The sequence below is a fragment of the Lissotriton vulgaris genome, chromosome 5 (assembly GCF_964263255.1).
Source record: "Lissotriton vulgaris chromosome 5, aLisVul1.2, whole genome shotgun sequence".
Classification (NCBI taxonomy): Eukaryota; Metazoa; Chordata; class Amphibia; order Caudata; family Salamandridae; genus Lissotriton; species Lissotriton vulgaris.
This window is the reverse complement of record NC_141693.1, coordinates 419378977-419398103: the sequence shown is the minus strand read 5'-3', so window position 1 is coordinate 419398103 and position 19127 is coordinate 419378977. Positions and strand designations below refer to the sequence as shown.

The following is a 19127-nucleotide window of genomic DNA, read 5'->3' as shown; positions in this document are numbered from 1 at the left end:
TATAGCAACAGGTAAAACTAAAGAAAGACCGCATCCGCCTAGACAAGACCAGGTCCAGCAACAGACTTCACAGAATTCACAGCCTATGCATGCTCCACCACATACAGCACAGACCGCAGCGGTATCACAGCCACTGCCGCAGCCCATTGCCGCGACGCAGCAAGTTTCACGACAGATGAACCAGTATGCCCAATCTGATTATCCCGATTATCAGCGATACACATGAAACAGCCTAGAGAGGGAGGTTGGCTTGCCTCTTATTGAGATTCCTGTAGATCAAGAGGGTCCTTATGTACACAGTCAAGTATTGGGAAAGGACAGAAAGTTTTTAATTGACACAGGGGCAAGCCGCACAACAATCAGCCATGATGAAGTCCCAGGGGCACCCCTCTCAGGCTCACAGAATGTTTCCCTTGGTTTTTCAGGACAGCCTATTGTAAATGAAGTATCGAAACCAGTCCCCCTAGCAGTAGGTCCATTATCACGCGTTACAGACCTGTTACTCACGAGATCATGTCCAGAAAACTTGCTAGGTATCAAAACGTTGAAGACTCTAGGAGCTGTGATATGTTGTTCTCCGGAAGGAGTTAGACTTTTTCTACGTGACTTTAAGGGTCACTATGTATTACGAGAATTAGATGTCAGATTGAAAAATGTACCGAAACACCTGTGGGCACAAGGCCCAACCGATGTAGGTTGTATGCACATTATACCATACCGTGTTACACTCAAACCAGGAATTGTTTTACCACGAATCAGACAATACAAGTTACCACCCGATGCTGTAGTGGCTTTACTGGAACTCATTGAAGAGCTCATTGCCAAAGGAGTGGTCGTAGAAACCGACTCCAATATCTGTAATTCCCCTATCATTCCGATTCTTAAACATACTGATCCCAATGCACCGCCAGTATATCGGCTGGTGATTGATTTACGAGAACTCAATAAATGCATTGTCCCACAGTATCCTGTGGTTCCCGACATCTCATCCTTATTGACTGCTATTGATTCAGAAGCGACGTTCTTTACTGTAATTGACCTCAAGAACGCCTTCTTCAGTGTCCCCATTGATCCAGAGAGCCAATACCTCTTCGGATTCAGTTTAAATGGACGAAGTTTCAAATTTTCACGCGCACCTCAAGGATTCACAGAAAGCCCCAGCATCTATAGCCAAGCACTGAAAAGACAACTTGATTGTATCCAAATGCCAGTTAACACTGCCTTACTACAGTACGTCGATGATCTGCTGATCACCGCACGAAGTGAACCCGAATGTGAACAAGCATCACTGACAGTTTTACATTTTCTGGCCGACAAGGGACACAAGGTGTCCCCTTCGAAGCTACAATTCTGTGTTCAGCAAGTTGTGTACTTGGGTCACTTGCTGTCCAAAGTGGGGAGACAGCTCACTCCTGATCGCATCCAGTTAATTGTAAACATGCCACAACCCCAGACACAAAAGGAAGTGCGGGCCTTTATAGGCCTCACCTCGTACTGCAGACAATGGATTCCTCAATATGCATTTCTAGCTAAACCACTCATTCAGTTGACAACACAGGAGGCAGCGACTTCGACTGCCCTCCCTTGGACTCAGGAACATACACAGGCCTTTGAGGAATTAAAGAAAGCTTTATGTCAAGCACCAGTTTTAGCAACACCATGTTACAGCAAACCTTTTACACTTTTTGTTACAGAACGTGATGGTACAGCATTGTCTGTCCTCACTCAAGATCAAGCAGGTTCACATAAGCCTTGTGCTTATTTTTCAAGTACATTGGATTCAGTAGCCCAGGCACTCCCTGCGTGCTTAAAATCAGTTGCAGCGACAGCCCTAGCAATCAGACAGAGCGACTCAATAGTATTAGGACATCCATTGACAGTACAAGTTCCACATTCTGTAGAGGTCCTTCTAAACCGAACACAGACTCAACACCTGACTATAGCACGACTGACAGGTTATGAATTAACGTTATTCCAGCCACACATAGAAATCAGACGCTGTAACCTTCTAAATCCTGCAGCATTGTTACCTTCGATTACGACAGATTCAGCCCAGCATGATTGTATAGAGATCATTAATGCAGTAACAAAGCCCCGACGAGACCTAACAGATGTTCCATTGACTAATCCGGACCTGACACTTTACGTGGACGGTTCATGTATGAGAACAAGCACAGGAGAATTAGTAGCCGCATATGCAGTGACCACTGAAACTGAAGTCAAAGAAACACATCGTATTAATACACTGTCCGCTCAAGTAGCAGAGCTTATCGCTCTGACCCGAGCCTGTATACTAGCCAAGAACAGAAATGTTAACATATACACAGATTCACGTTATGCTTTCGGAGTCGTACACGACTTCGGAGTGTTATGGCAAGAACGAGGTTTCTTGACCTCTCACGGTGCCAAGATTCAACACGGTCCCCTTATTCAAGCACTGTTAGAAGCAATACATTTGCCTTCAGGCATATCTATCATGAAGTGTAAAGCACATACTAAAGTTACAGACTCCATTTCCCAGGGTAACGACCTGGCAGACCAAACAGCAAAACATACAGCATTGACTCACACTCAGACAACTGATGTAACAAAGATCATAGTGCCGACACATTGTATGACAGTTAGGGATCCCACACTAGATGTAATCGATATTCAGACACATGCTACTCCAGATGAAATCAAGAAATGGACTGAACTAGGAGGGATCCAGACAGATCAGGGATGGATGACGAAGGGAAAATCTACATGGTTTCTCCCCGATTCTATGGTTCAAGTCATAATAAATACAGCACATAGTCCAGCACACCTAGGGGAAAAAGCTATGTTAGACAGTTTACAGAATCTCTGGTACAACAAACATTTACGAGCAGCAGCAAAACAGAAAGTGCGTACTTGCATGATCTGTTGTCAGTTCAACCCAGGTAAAAGCGTCCCTGTAGAGCAAGGTGGATTTCATCCTCCCGATCACCCTTTTGAAGTTCTCCAGATGGATTATATCCAGATGGACCGTTGTCGAGGATTCAAGTATGTCCTCGTAGTTGTTTGTGCACTTTCCCGTTGGACCGAAGCATATCCAGTCCCAGATTACACTGCCCCGACCACTGCCAAGCAGCTGGTTCGTGAATTCTTCCCACGGTACGGCTTGCCTCGTATCGTGTACTCAGATAACGGACAGCCATTCTCATCCGAGCTCATGAAGCAGGTTTCACTTCTGTTAGGATACCAGTGGAAATTCCATTGCGTCCGACATCCCGAGGCAGCTGGCCTTGTAGAAAGACACAACCAGACACTGAAAACACGCCTTGCGAAAATATGTAAAGAGAAAGGGGTCGACTGGATAGTCGCCCTGCCAGTTGCACTGTTCTATATGAGAATGGTCCCCCATTCGAGATCAGGACTATCCCCGTATGAGGTGGTCTTTGGCCGACCACCAAATATGTGGGGGACGCCCATGCCTAAGAAAATAACCGATGTTGATTGTAATATGCTGACAGATTACCTTGCCTCCTTGATGTCTGCACTCCAATCATGTCGTTCACAGGTTGCCGCAGCCTTTCCCGACAACACTGATGTAAAGCCACACGATGTCCGTCCAGGTGACACTGTACTGATCCGCAACTTCGACAGGAGAAGCCCGCTGGAGCCCCGCTGGAAGGAGCCGAAGATCGTCCTTCTGACCACGAGGACGGCAGTTAAAGTGGAGGGCCGAAAGGGGTGGATCCACACGAGTCACATTAAAAAATGTAATGAACTGTTGCCAGAAACTGACTCTTCCACCCCCTCAAAGGACTGCCTCGATTCTAGTAACTTTAAAGTTCCCAAGAGAGAGAAAACTCCCCAAGAGGAGTATAAAACGAAATTGCGGTCTAGCAAGTCAGACAGTTTAATTGTTTAAGTCCTCCCCTAGGTGAATCGGTTAAATTAGTTTCTGACATGTATCCCCTAGACCGAGATAGAGAGAGAGAGAGACAATTCAAGAAACGTGCATATTGTAAATCACTTCGTAGTCACTGTATAGTAACATTATTGGTTATGTTTTTTCTAAGTCTTTTGATTATTACGGCCAGTATATTGCTGCCTATATATTACCCTATCTTCAAACGTGAACAATCTGCTTACAATGTCACTGCCGAACATTCTTTTAGTGAATTACCCCCTCACGAGCTATCTTACAGACTTGCGCTGCGCAACAACACATTCATTAGTATGTTACATCACTCCCATCAGACTAATAATGCTACAAACTGTTGGATATGTGGCCGACTCCCTCCCTATCAGAAATACAAGGGAGTTCTGCCTCTTTTCCCATACCCGTTCACTCACAATGGCTCATGTGGAGCATGGTTTGGAATAATTAATTCTTTAGATCCTGATATTGCTGTTTTCGAAGGAAATTGGGTTTGGGGAAATCTGAACTTAGTTCTGCTTAACGCCTGTTATCCCGACAAGAAGGGACTTCCCATTAGAATAGGAACTGATCTAGAAAATGAAGTATATGGATTAGGTAATTATACAATTAACCTCATGATTCTTACTGTTGAATCCGAAGCTGCACCAGTTCTCCCTGCTATGTCAGTATTACCAGTCACGGGTGACTTATGTGTCAGAAAGAAGGGTTCAGTACACTTAGGTCATAGTAAATGCACTACTGTGGTCGAATTCAGTGATCAAGGCAGGTCTACATTTAGAGCTACTCGCCATTCCTACTTTGTTTGTGGCCATACCGCATACATACGCTTACCTCCAGATTGGGATGATACCTGTTACATTGCATTCCTTCTGCCACCTGTTTTCCTAGCCCCTCCTGATTATCACAGAAATACAAATCTAGTAACTACTAGACTCCGAAGAGATCTCCCGATTGTCGACTATACTGAAACGGCATGGGAGCAATACACAGACTTCAATAAAGGTTTCTTCCCCTACTTAGGTACTGTTTTTAATAGTAAACTGATACGAAAATTAACTAGAACCCTCGAAGCAGTAGTGAATGAAACTACTTCCGCTCTAGGCAACTTAACAGAGGAGCAATCTGCCATGCGGGTTGTTGTTCTTCAAAATCGTCTTGTTATTGACGTCATCCTAGCAGATAGGGGCGGAGCCTGTAAGGTCATCGGGTCGAGTTGCTGTGTTTTCATTCCAGAAAACGCGCCAACAGTATATAAAGCCATCACACGTCTTCATAAAATTGCAAGTTTGATACATCAGAATCCAGGCACCTGGACTTGGTCTGGTTGGTTCTGGACAACGTTGACCGCTTGGGGATGGAAGATCCTATCCTTCCTAGGCATTGCCCTTCTCATAGTATTCAGCTGCTGCCTGTGCCTACAATGTGGGCCAGCGATTTGTGGTCTATGTGCCACATCATGTATTCCGCATTCAAGTTCCCACTCAAAACGCGAAAAGAAGAAGGAAGAGCAAATGATGTTACATGAACAGACTGATCGATTCATGAGGATCGATATATCATGAAGGGTCCGTAGGGAACAAGGAGGGAATGAGGAAATATAAATTTTATGGTCAAGAAATGTTCCCTAACGTGTACCCCACCGTCTCCATGTACGAGCTTAAAGTGCATGTAACTTCCCTCCTGTGCCAGCTATGAAGACGCAAATATATTTGCGTCCAACGTTAACATGTCCTCTTTCAGATCCACCCTGAATGGGTTGAATATTCCGTTCCTAAGTATGCCTTGCCAACGTCTTTATGTAGTGTACTTTACACGTTTTTCAGCTCTGGCGAAGTAGGCCCTGAATTCTGCCATCAAGCCTTTTCCTGCCTTCTGACTCTGAACGCCTCAGCCTGGGCTGCCTCTGTACCCGTGACCCCTGCCTTACTTCCTGTGCGGCTAACGGCGCTTAGCCCAGCCTGCTGCCTGCCAAGACTGTATTCAACCTTCGAATTATCTGTTCCGCTCCTCAGAAATACATTCCTGCCTACTAGTTCAAGTAAACATCTTTCCAGCTGCAGAGCAAAGGGCCCGGCCTCACTGTCTCCGTGCAAGTAATTCATAGCTCCTGTTACCATGGTAGGCCCATGCCCCTCGCATCTCATGCAGACACGTAGACGCTTATACACGCACTCACAGTCAGTATAGAATAGCCTCTGCCCAAGAGACCTTTCCCTCTAGATAATATGGTTCCCAAACATCAGATATCAGATATGATATAGGTACGAGTTGATCTGACATGCCAGACTTCTGTCTCTTTCCGCTAGTGTAAATGTCAAGTCCCCTGCACCCTCCAGCTCCACGTCAATCACACGTCATGCAGCTGCGCGCGCATCCAGATCTCAGATTTCTGCTGACATTGCAAGATTCTGCTATGTACCCACCTACTTGTGACACTTTCATGTGACGTTTCTAGCACACACCTCTATGTTCACGCCTAGTTCACGCCTTTTTGATTACGTATTGCTAACACGTGTATGCTTTTATCTTGTTTCTCTCAGCTGTTACGCCTCCTGTATTGGTATCTATTGTATGATTTAAGTATAAAAGTTATGTCTTGTCAATAAAGTATGCTCTATCCCTTCCTGAACCCCAGTGGTGTCAGGAACCCGATATCCGGTTCGAGAACCATTCCTTTTTAAGGAATAAAACCCCTAAGAACTCTAACACCACGGACTCTGCGTCTTTCTTTCCGATTGAGTTATTTTTGTTTAAGTACTTACCTGCATAGAAATTAGGACGGTAAATCAAATATTTACCACAATTCGCGGGACGTTTGGCGTTTTTGACATTCCTGGCCGGTGCTCTGGCTAAATTATTTAATTGACAATCCTGGTAAGTTCTGGGTACTAGTTGCGGTGTCAGAGTGATGCACAAGCATGTTGGTAGTTCCATCTATTCAGGAGCTCATCTAAATGTGTTAATTGCTTGGGCTGCCCGTGCCGATACACTGTCTTTCTAGGGCGGCAGCCGCTTTTGTCACCACGCTTTTCCACCTTCATTGAACTCCAAGCGCCTGCATTTGATTTAATGCTAGGGACTATGCTGAAGGATTTGTTTTATTTCCCTTCTTCATTCCTTTATTATGTTTAATTATGCCTCCCTGCTATCTTTCCGCTTCCGTGAATATCTAGCTGTTCATTGAGATTTGTTCCGAGATCTGTACCGACGTCTCTATTCTTGGTTCGGCCTGAGCTATGCCGCCTTATTGTAGTCCCCAGAACGCGCTACTTGGCCTGCCTCTATTGTGTCGAGTGCCTACCCATGCTCCCCGTGCTTTAGTATAATGGCCCGTGCTTTTGCCCTCCCTTCCGCACTCCATTTTTTCATTACAAGGTTGCATGCCTGGAATTAGGACCGATGTTAAGGATCCAGGCTGTTATGTACCTTATATTTGTTCGTATATACCTCCTAGATCCATTAAAATCCTCACCCAGAGACAGTTGACCTTGGAAACGTGTGATAAAGGTCGCCCCATTTGTCAATGCTGGGAATATCTAGTAAACTAGCCAATTTTGAATTTGGTGAAGGGGCAGGCAAACTATTAGCCTGGAAGTCTAGAACAGACCAAACACGCAATAACATCGGCACTATAATTTCTGATTCTGGTACAGCATCTTCGGACCCAGAAATAAGGTCAGCTTTCAAAGATTTTTTCCAGGCTATTTATAGAGAGGACAATAACATCACCTCTATTGATGTAGAAAACTGGCTCAACAAAATTTCCCTACCAGTACTTTCTAAAGAACAGGCGAATCTATAAGACCACCCAATTATGGTTGAGGAGGTATCATCTGCTATGTCAAACAGTAAATCTGGAAAGGCGGCGGGCCCGGATGGCCTTCCGACTGAGATATATAAATATATTGCAGCAGATAACGCTTCTTTACTTACCAAGCTATTTAACCAAATACTGGTAGAAGGCGATTTACCTCCCTCATCATGGAGCAAAGCTTCCATCACGTTAATTTTGAAACCAGGCAAAGTAGCCACCGCCTGTGGCTCATATCGTCCAATTTCAGTTCTCAACGCCGATTATAAGATCTTTGCGTCTATACTAGCCAAGCGATTGGGACAGGTAGCTCCCTTAGTCTTACAGCCTAACCAAAAGGGCTTCGTTAAGGGCCGCCAACTCTACGAGTTAATTTATGACCTAATAGGTGCAATTGACAAGGCAACTAATTCATCACTGCCCTTGGCTATTCTCACCTTAGACGCCGCCAAGGCCTTCGACAGGGTTAATTAGAAATGCCTGTCGGGGGGCCTTGGAAAAATTCGGGGTGGGCCGGGCTTTTCGTAGAGCTGTGGAACTATTATATCACAAACCTTCAGCCTCGGTCTTGGTTAACGGCTGTCGGAACCTTTTACCATCACAAGAGGCACCCGGCAGGGCTGTCCGCTTTCGCCCCTACTTTTTGATATCTATATGGAGCCATTCGCCCAATTGATTCGTGAAGATATTATTATCGCTCCATTTAGATACAGAGATTGGGAAAAAAAGTATCCTTATATGCTGATGATCTTATGATCTTAACATCTGATATCAACATAACGTTTCCGTCAGTCATTAATCTGGCACAAAAATTTGGTAACATCTCTGGCTATGAAATTAATGCCACAAAGACTGAGATTATGGCATGGAACAGCATAAATGCGCCACTCCCAGTACAACCCTGTGACAGCATGAGATATTTAGGTATAAAAATCTTAAAAGATATCAACCAGATCGCCCACACAAATTTTACTCTGGTAGCCAAAGACTGTAGGAACTTAATGAATTCTTGGAAACATCTTCCATTGACGCTCCTAGGCCGATCAAATTTGGTCAAGATGTCCATTTTACCTAAGTTGACCTTTATTCTCAAGAGTTTACCACTTTACTTTGAAAAGAAAATGATAGCAAAGATGCAGAGTGACATTACCTCATTCATATGGAGGAATAAGATAGCAAGAATTTCTTGGAATAAACTAAGGCGTCGTAGGGAGAAGGGGGGTTTGGCCGGCCCTGATATTCAAATTTATGCCTGGGCATTTCAGCTAACACATGCCCGAATATTATTTAAAACTCCAGCTGATCAGGGTATCGGCCTCATGTTTTCAACACTACTAAAATGTGAAGGTTTAAATCAGACGGGATTCTTATTCAAGTTTGGAGACCCAACATTTTTTAAGAAAATCAAGTTGAAGATACTGCAAGGCCTAGCAAGAACCTGGTATAATCTTAGAACCATTACCAAAATAGGCTACTATTCTAACGGTTCTCCTATATGGGATCTTCTGGCTCCACCGGAGTGGACTAAAGATGCATTGATAAGCCCGCTAAAAGATGCTGGGATCTTAACTTGGGGAGATCTGTTTTTTGAGGGGGAAATGCTCTCCTGTGAACATCTAGTGAGTAAGGTAGGCCCCAATCTATCTAGACTTAAATTCCTTCAGATCTCTAGTTGGGCGATTGCACAAAAATCTGGCCCCACTCGTCGTCCACAACGACCATTGGGAGGCAATAGTCAACTAGAATCTTCCTTACTTGACAATGCCCTAAAAACCAAAGAGGTTTCCCACTTTTACAACCTAATCTTAGAGGAAATAGACGGAGTATTCTACCTTCCGGATCAACTTTGGGGTTTTCTATTGCCGGCAGTAAATGTAAATGAACTATGGGAGACATCCTTCATTGTTCTATGGGACATTGTTAAACCAGCCTGGCTGCGAAGAAACCACTTCTTTACCCTTCACAGGGCTTATTATTCTCCTCAGAGGTTGTCCAAATTTTCATCAGGTACACCAGTAGCTTGCCCTCGTTGTGGTCAGGTTGCAGCCTCTGATGCACATATGTTTCATGACTGCCCACATTTAACATCTTATTGGCAATCAATAAGTAACAAACTAACATCCTCTACAGGCACCACTGTGAATATAGATCTAAGTCTGGTAATTTATGGAGTAATGGACAAAAAACGTAGTGCAAATAACAACCTTTTGTTCTACTCAATTCTGGTGGCTCGACGTGAGATTTGTAGGCGTTGGAAAGAGGCCTCTCCCCCGACACTACAAGACTGGAGTTCCTCCATGCTTTCTATATCGAAATTGGATCTTTCCAGAGGAGGTAAACCAGAAAAAAGAGCTTTTTGGTTGAAACTTGATTGGTCTCAATAATTAGAAACTGTTTTTTTTTTTTTTTTTTTTCCCCCAGTTCGAATGATTACGAAGCCATGTCGCACTCCTTTTGCTTATTCATGTCTGTCCTTCATAATTAAGGTCAATGTGTGGTATAAGCAATGGTGGAATTTGGCTAATGGCAAGCACCATCCCAAGAGTACAAAAGGGTCTGTGACTTATTGTGAAACTGACCTGGCTGTAGGGTCCTGGCGCTTTTTCGTAACGATTGACCCCTACCAGTCCTGCACTGAGACAGCATGTCTGTTTTTCAAGTCACACTTTTCCTAGTCCACAGTACTGATGGGCCAGCCATGGTTGAGATGAGGAACAAAAAAAAAAAATACAAGGTTACATGCCTGGAATTAGGACCGATGTTAAGGATCCAGGCTGTAATGTACCTTATATTTGTTCGTATATGCCTCCTAGATCCATTAAAATCCTCACCCAGAAACAGTTGACCTTGGAAACTTGTGATAAAGGTCGCCCCATTTCTCAATGCTGGGAATATCTTGTTATCGCCCCTTGGAAGTTGCTAGGAAGAAGAAACTGTGGTAATCTCCTTCCGGGATCTGCGAGGATCTTTATTACTGGTAGGATCTCTTTATTTCCCCATTTGGACACAGGTGGTTTTCTACTGTGTTTTGTTGAAAGTGTATGTGTCTTTAGGCACAATGTGGAGAGTGCTCCCATATTTGCTCTCTCTGTTTAATTCCTCGCAGAGCCCTAGCTTGGAAGCATCTATTGTTTGGGCCCCTATACATACCCTGTTAGTAGGGGGCAGCAGTATTTCAATGTTGTCTGGCACATCTTTGATCTCGGGTATTGATATATATGAAGTCCTTTTACATATATTTTTGATCTCTTTATCTAACACATGGTTGATGGGTATGGATATTTTATGGCCCCTCCCCCTCTTTCTGTAATCGGACAGTGGCCGGAGATATTGTTCTCACGTGTGTTTGTTCAACTTCTCAGCTTTGAGTGCAAACTGCCATATTATATACCTCCGTGCAGACACTGTGACGTGGATGGACCAGGGTGATTGAGGAGGGCACCAAGGCGCCCTGGTGGATTTGGGAATATTCGTCGGTCAGAGGTTATGTGCGAGAGTCTTTCTTTCCTGTCAGTATCCTCCAGGGGGTGCACTCACTCACAGGAGAGGGTTGGAAGCATAAAGTTCTGCGCAGCAGTGCCACCCTGCCCAGGGGTCCACAGTTACCCTGTGGTCTAAAACTGCACAGGGTTCAAAGTGGCTTATGGGTTCCAGGGAGGGGGCATTGCTGCCTTGGTGGGTGAAGCTGTGCGGTGTCCAAATAACAGAGAAGGGCAAAGCTGCCCAGGGGGCCAACAGCATAGGAGTGGAGGATGAGCAGCACAGGGGGTCTCAAGCTGCTGAAGGGGGTGAGCAGAAAAGGGGCTCAAAGCTGTCCTGGGGACCTGGCATTGAAGAACCGGGTTTTAGAACCCAGCGGCGCCAGGGGCACGCCCAAAGTCTTCAGGTTCACCTGTCTTAGAATACAGAGACACGGGATACTTCTCGGTGACGTCAAAGATCAAATTTATTGGCTGCAACCAGGAACAGAAGTCTACGAAGTACGACACAAGTAGGTTCGCTAGAGACTGCTCAATTTTCGTATTGCGAGACATCGTCATTTATGCTAAAAATCACATTCCGAACAAACACCCATTATTTACGATTTGTCCAATCATAGGTAACATTGCAAAAGGTATCGCATGACGACAAACCCACTTTTCAGTTGTCCAGCCCACCATCAATTACACGGGAAAGCCCAACATTCTTTCTCGAACAGGCCGGACAAACCCATAATAAAAGACCACAACCCAAACCATAAATAAGCCATAAAAGAAGGAACAGAAACAGATGAGAAGTAAGATACAAGGGTGTGTGCATGTGCAATAACTCAACAATGTCCTGTTCTTTGATCTCTATCTCGATCAACTACCGGACAAGGAACTGGCTACATAAGGTTAGCTTCAGGCAACGAGGTCAGTTCGCTCAGGTCATCTAGAAGTCAGTTAACGTGTACGTGTACCAAAGACTCGTTCGGCCGTAGTCATCGGCCTATGTGAGGGCAACCACAAAATGGCTGCCGTGCACAAAATGAAACCCGAAGGTTCAGAACAGAATCCCTAAATACGTAGTGAAGCCATCGGTGTAACATGGCGAAATCACTCGTACATACCGCATTCGCTAGTTACGGTCCGCTACTATCGAATTCGTAATGAGACCATGACCTTTATAAAACGGGTTCAGAATTCACGGAACCTCAGCATGCCTGTGGCTTCATGGTCAATGGCAAAGCTGCCACGAGTCACGGACCTCCGGTGTCAAAACTGTCTAGGAGTTTAAAAGTGTCCCAAGACCATAGACCTTTATCGGGGCCAACGCTGCCTAGGGGTACACAGCTTCCCTGAGGTACGGAAAGGCTCGGGCCGCTTATAGGTCCAGATCGGCCAAGTCCTCCCAAGAGGTAGGTTTCTACCCATCAGTTCATGTTCTCCAGAGTACTAAACTAGATAGTAGTACAAAGCTGCAGACTGTCCCACACTGCCCACACCCCGTGAAGTGCCGGGGGAAGCAACCCCAAATTATTTTGACGTGTAGCGCATACGCACACCACTGTTGCACAGAGCGCTTTATTTTAAGCACGATCCCGTGCGCACAGGTCCCAACACCCGGGCAAGGCTGCGCAGGGGGCTCAGGAGAGGGCCGGCTGGAGGGGCTCAAAGTGTGCTTTTGTCAAACACCAGAAACACCCCACAGCCGAGATTTTTTAAAATATAATTAGTCTGATTAACTCACTTGGCTGTTAAAGCAATGCACCGAGCACTTCACATTTGCGACATGGATGGAAGAAAAATACACAATTAATGGTAGCTCCGAGGCTTCCACCCGGGCAGATGTTATGTGAATGCAATGTGCCACTTTAGAACGGTATCTGCGCGTGTTATTTATCGAAGGAGATACCGTTTTAGAGAGCATATTGAATAACTGGTTAAAAAAATCGGGGGGCCTCACAATCTGGGTCGGTCTAAACTTGGGGCGCTCGGGCGAGTCTATCCCGACGTACTCTGATGATATTCAGTGTGTTCTCCTGTCCTGGCCCAACCACTACAAACTTGCTATTGTAAATGTTTACTCACGGCCGACAAGTGTGGCAAATGAGTTCAAAACCATAGAAGATCTATCTACTTTTCTTGTCTCTCTTAGCAGGGATATCCATTACTTGGTCGCGGGGGACCTGAACTGCCACTATGAGCCTCTCAATGGCTTAAACGAGGGAGTACTGACAGGCGAGGACGAACACTGGGGAGTTCCGCCTTGCCAGTCCCCACACCCAAAGTCATGGTCCCCTCTGGCCATTCAGCTCACGACCCTAACCCTGAATAATTCCATCAGGGCCTGTAATGGTCGCATGCCTTCTGACATTCCGTCCAAGTGTACATTCTATAAAAGGGGACAGGAAACAAGATTGGACTATATTTTGGAGGAGGTATGTCTATGGCCAAAGGTCATTGATTTTGAGGTACTGTCTAGGGTGAACAGTGACCACAATGCACTGAGTATGAGGATAGAGTGCCCATGGGATAGGGAAAATGAAAAGGAAACTGGCCTGGAAGCAGTAGATGGGTTGGTTATAACTAACAATAGGCGCAGAGTCAAGTGGGACAAACTGGTTGTGTCACGAGATGAACTGCCGAAATTATACAGTGCGCTATACCCATTCTTGAGGAAGTTGGCTCCTTAATTTCGCAGCCCTTGGTACCAGATTTTAATGACAATATGCAGCGCGTCCATCAGGATCTAGTTGCCTGCCTAGCAGAATTTCTCAACCCGCCGGGCAACAATAGGAGGCGGAGGGTGCCTGTATCTACATGGTGCAACGCCTCATGCAGGAAGGCAAAAACAGAGCTTATCGGGGCCCTTAAAGATGGGAGAGACAAAACTAATATCCACACCCTAAGATCACAATATAAAGATATAATGCATCATGCTAAGAAGGAGTGGGATATGGAAAAATGGTCTAATCTTTCCTCCTCATTAGATTCCATAGACGCACGCAGATTCTGGGCAATAGTTAACTCAGGGTCAGGAGAGCCTAGATGTGTGTGGGGCTCTGTGTATGTGTGTGGGGGGCTCTGTGTGTGTGTGTGTGTGGGACTCTGTGTGGGGCTCTGTGTGTGTGGGGTGGGGGGGCTCTGTGTGTGGGGGGGGGCTCTGTGTGTGTGGCTCTGTGTGTGTGGGGGGGGCTCTGTGTGTGCTCCCTGGCTCTGCTTGCTCCCCTGGTTCCCCTGCCCCCTCGCTGTGCTTGCTTCCCTGCCCCCTCGCTGTGCTTGCTTCCCTGCACCCTCGCTGTGCTTGCTTCCCTGCACCCTCGCTGTGCTTGCTTCCCTGCCCCTGGCTGGGCTTGCTCCCCTGCCTGGGCTTGCTCCACTGCCCCCTGGCTGTGCTTGCTCCCCTGCCCCCTGGCTGTGCTTGCTCCCCTGCCCCTGGCTGTGCTTGCTCCCCTGCCCCCTGGCTGTGCTTGCTCCCCTGCCCCCTGGCTGTGCTTGCTTCCCTGCCCCCTGGCTGTGCTTGCTTCCCTGCCCCCTGGCTGTGCTTGCTTCCCTGCCCCCTGGCTGTGCTTGCTTCCCTGCCCCCTCGCTGTGCTTCCTCTGGGTGTGTGTGTATGTGGCTCTGGGTGTGTGTGTGTGGGGGGGCTCTGGGTATGTGCGTGTGGGCTCTGGGTATGTGTGGGGCTCTGGGTATGTGTGTGTGGGGCTCTGGGTGTGTGTGGGGCTCTGGGTGTGTGTGGGGCTCCTCTGGGTGTATGTGTGTGGGGCTCTGGGTGTGTGTGTGTGGGGCTCTGGGTGTGTGTGTGTGGGGCTCTGGGTGTGTGTGTGTGGGGGGCTCTGGGTGTGTGTGGGGCTCTGGGTGTGTGTGGGGCTCTGTGTGTGTGTATGTGGGGCTCTGTGTGTGGGGGGGGGCTCTGTGTGTGTGTGGGGCTCTGTGTGTGTGGGCGGCTCTGTGTGTGGGGGGCTCTGTGTGTGTGGGGCTCTGTGTATGTGTGTGGGGGGCTCTGTGTGTGTGGGGCTCTGTGTGTGTGGGGCTCTGTGTGTGTGTGTGGGGCTCTGTGTGTGTGGGGGGGCTCTGTGTGTGTGGGGGGGCTCTGTGTGTGTGTGTGTGTGGGGGGCTCTGTGCGTGTGTGTGGGGCTCTGTGCATGTGTGTGGGGCTCTGTGCATGTGGGGGGGGGCTCTGTGTGTGTGTGGGGGGCTCTGTGTGTGTGTGGGGCTCTGTGTGTGTGTGGCTCTGTGTGTGTGTGGGGGGCTCTGTGTGTGTGTGTGTGTGGGGCTCTGTGTGTGGCTGTGTGTGTGTGTGGCTCTGTGGCTCTGTGTGTGTGTGGCTCTGTGTGGATAGCTTTTTTTGTAGGAGGCTCTATGTGTGGGTGGCTCTGTCTGTGTGAGGGTGGCTCTGTGTAAGGGGCTCTATGTGAATGACTCTGTGTGAGTGGCTCTGTGTGGGTGGCTCTGTATGTGTGTGTGGGTGGCTTTGTGTGGGATGCTCTGTGTGGGTGTAAATGCAATAGGTCATGCATTTGCGAGCGATTAAGCTAATGGCATTGTAAATGACAATGCCATTTATTTAAAGATTAAGCTATTGGCAATGTAAATGACAATGCCATTTATTTATGATTTAAAAAAAAAAGAAATGTCATGAGCAATGCTAATAGCTCTACCTTTATTGATGCCGAGACCATTGCATTGCAAATGCTTGTTTACATTCCAAGGTAGACTTACTTTCATCTTTAGCCCAATGATGTCGAGAAACCCAGATTTATACCCCATTAATCATTGGGTTCTTTAACTGCCAACATTCATAGGTATGCTAAAAGTCGTAGAACTGCTTCTAGGTTTACAGTTTAAATTGATTGTGGCATTTATGGGTTTCATAAAAAACCCAAAGCATGCACATCTAAATCTTTCAAAAATTGTAGACTTATGTGTGAATGCCTACCTCTATATCAGCTGTTTACGTTTATTCATATGTTGCAAATCCACCATAACCAGTTTAATTTATCTTCATAAAAATGTTAACCCTGTAGAAAGCATCCACTCTATACACCTCATAGTATATCTGGGCGATTGTATCTTTTTATTACCCATTTTCACACTTGCACTGGCATTTATTAGACTTGCCCCTCTATTCCCACAATCTTTCAATATTGTGTCAAAGTACCAACAAGCAGCACCATATATGCTGAGCTTGCATTATTACACTTCTCCACATTCAGTTTCAGAATAGTTCGCTAACGTATGGACAAACCAATGTAAACAATACACCTGCACATCTGCACCCATCGTATTAAATAAACCTATTCAACCAGAAGTGTTTAAGTAAGTACAATAGTGGTCATGTCCTATTCAAAGTCTTCACGTGACCTCTGTGAGCGGCAGGTATTTACCAAACCGTATGGTAAAGAGCTGTACCCCTTCCACTCAACAACAACTTTCAGTATATCACATGTGTGCTTGCCAGCAAATACCCTTCCAAAGCATCCAGCAAGTAATCACTCTCCTCAGAATTGTGAATCTGACTGGTGGCACTATTGAGGCTCCACCATATCCAGCAAATAGTGCTACATGGGAACATGCTACGTTAACATCACTTATTGTCCATAGCATCTCTAATCGTTACTCTCCACGCTGTTTTAGGGTATGGTTTTACATCCAGGAACATGAGATCTCCTCCGGTGAGGCTCTGGATGATAGACCCTCTCTTCACAACATGTTTGGTTTGGGTACTGTTTAATCTGTACTTTAATATGTACTGTCCTAAAAGACAACCTAATAATGCTTTGGCCATCAGCCTTTTAGTCTGTTAAGCCACATAATCGACTCCAAGATAATCGTGAATCTAAAATTCCATTTATCAAAACTTCAGGAATTCAGTCCTGTACTACTGGACCTCTGGTCACAGGACAGGCATCCTCTCTGATTCATCTACTATTAGTAAACGACCATTGGGCACTAACCGTCTCCAGATTCACCAGCAGGATAGGTCAGTGCAAGAACACAGTGGCAGTGATCGAAGAGTTGAGGGGGCATCACAGAGCGACAGAAGGAACCACCAGGTCTTCTGGTGTTAGGCTGTGAGTGGGTCCGTCACTGTATGGGGGCCAGCAGGTCATTGGTTGCGTGCTCGTTAGGGCCAACTAAGAATGCCTAATCTGTTCTGTCTCCTCTATTAATCCCACCAACCATGTGCATGAGCTCACATTATGTTATTGCGCTCTACCTAGTTCTCTTGCATGAGTGAAGAACCAGGACCAGTGTTAATCCCTTTACAGATTGTGGTACTCCTTTCTAAACCTATATCTCATTAAAGCATACTAAATGACAATTTCAATTTAGATGCAGAGAACCCATTTGGTCCTATAAAAAATGACAGACAGCGAAGTCTTAAACCTTAAAGGTTTATTTTCAAATTTTCGGCATACAGAAATTAGAAGTATGGTCAAAATCAGGTAAGCAATAAATCCGAGTGCAATTCTCAAAGCATAGATTCACTCAAAGAACTCTGTAATGTTCAGGTCAACAAATACAGAGACTAGAATGGGAGAGCAACCTGACATGAATTCACCTCCAAGGGTCAGTAAGAAAAGGCCTCTCGCCACATCTAAAAAGAGCACACTTTTATAGGGTTCTGAACAAAGGATTTCATACATTCAATACAGTTGTACATGGTGCTCACAAAACAGACCAATCAGAATTAAGTGCCATTGAACAGTTGCAAAGAAATGCATTTAGAAAGTCTCTCACAATTCCTCAATATGGAGCTTCTTGCAAACACTACAAGTACTAGAATAAATATTGCTACATTATGTTTGATTCTGCTAAGACACCTAGGTGACAACCTTGAACATGAGCAATTGTACTGGTACAACATTTAAACTTGTCTTGCCTGTGGAAAGTACATTGAAATATTATTGTACTGGGATATAAAAATACGAGTTTATCCTCTTGATACAGGACACTGGCAGTGAAATACACCAACAAGATGGAGTATAAGGTCAAACATTTTTGGCTTAGCTAGAGTTCAGGTTTTATGAGAGCTAGGCATTTTAATTAAGGAAAACAGCTCAATCAATACTCCCCGCTAATGAACAGTCCTAACTCCTATTAATTTAGTCCATCACATAGAAACTGGAGTGAATGCTTGGAATGGTTTTCTTGTCCACACAAGAGTAGTCCCAATAGCGAAGAGTCACCAATAATACTGGACTAACCACTAACCCTGTGTTAGGGAACATCATGCTGCCAGGCGTAACATGCTTCACCACCTCGCCAGTATTAGTAAATTCAATAAAAAATTCAATTGGCAAAGCTAATGGATCAGGCAATGTTGAGTTCTGAGAAAAATATTATAATAGAGACTTGCTTCAGTGTAAGACCAAACCCGATTGCTTTGTGCAAGCAATACATCTTTGAGATTATGAATTTAACGTGAGATGACTCAGAGAAGTTTTAGGATGATAAAAGAGTCACTAATTCCTTAAATGCAAGCACTTGATAGCAGGTGTAATGATTCACGAAGCCGCCAATACCATGAGGTGAAAGATAAATACTTCTCGGAGTATAGCCAAAGCCCACTCTATATGCTGTAAAGAATTGGTGGCAATATGTCTTGCAGACTTCTGTGTTGTCATTCCAGAGCTAAAAAGACATCAAAGTTTAGATAACCCCACCATTGTTGAGATATTCCTCGTTTCATTCACATTGGGTTCAACACTTTACTGCCATAAATGAATCAACCAAATGAGACTAATTTCTTAAGAAACCTAAAAATGTGCAGGCTCCATGCTCTTTCCCACACCAGGCAACTCAGAGCAGAATATGTTCCAAATAGTCCACAGACATATTACTTTTGCTCAATATAATAAAAAGAAAATGCTTTATTTGTCTGTCTCCCTCACTCCCACATGTTCCTTTTTTCAATAATGTTGTGCCCCACATGTC

At 45.4% G+C, this 19127-nt stretch overlaps 1 protein-coding gene across 2 annotated transcripts in view; it reads left to right on the top strand.

Annotated features, from left to right (window-relative positions):
* ARHGAP22 (Rho GTPase activating protein 22) overlaps positions 1-19127 on the top strand; it is a 441023-nt gene that overhangs the window by 353303 nt on the left and 68593 nt on the right. The gene's annotated exons all lie outside the window — the stretch shown is intronic.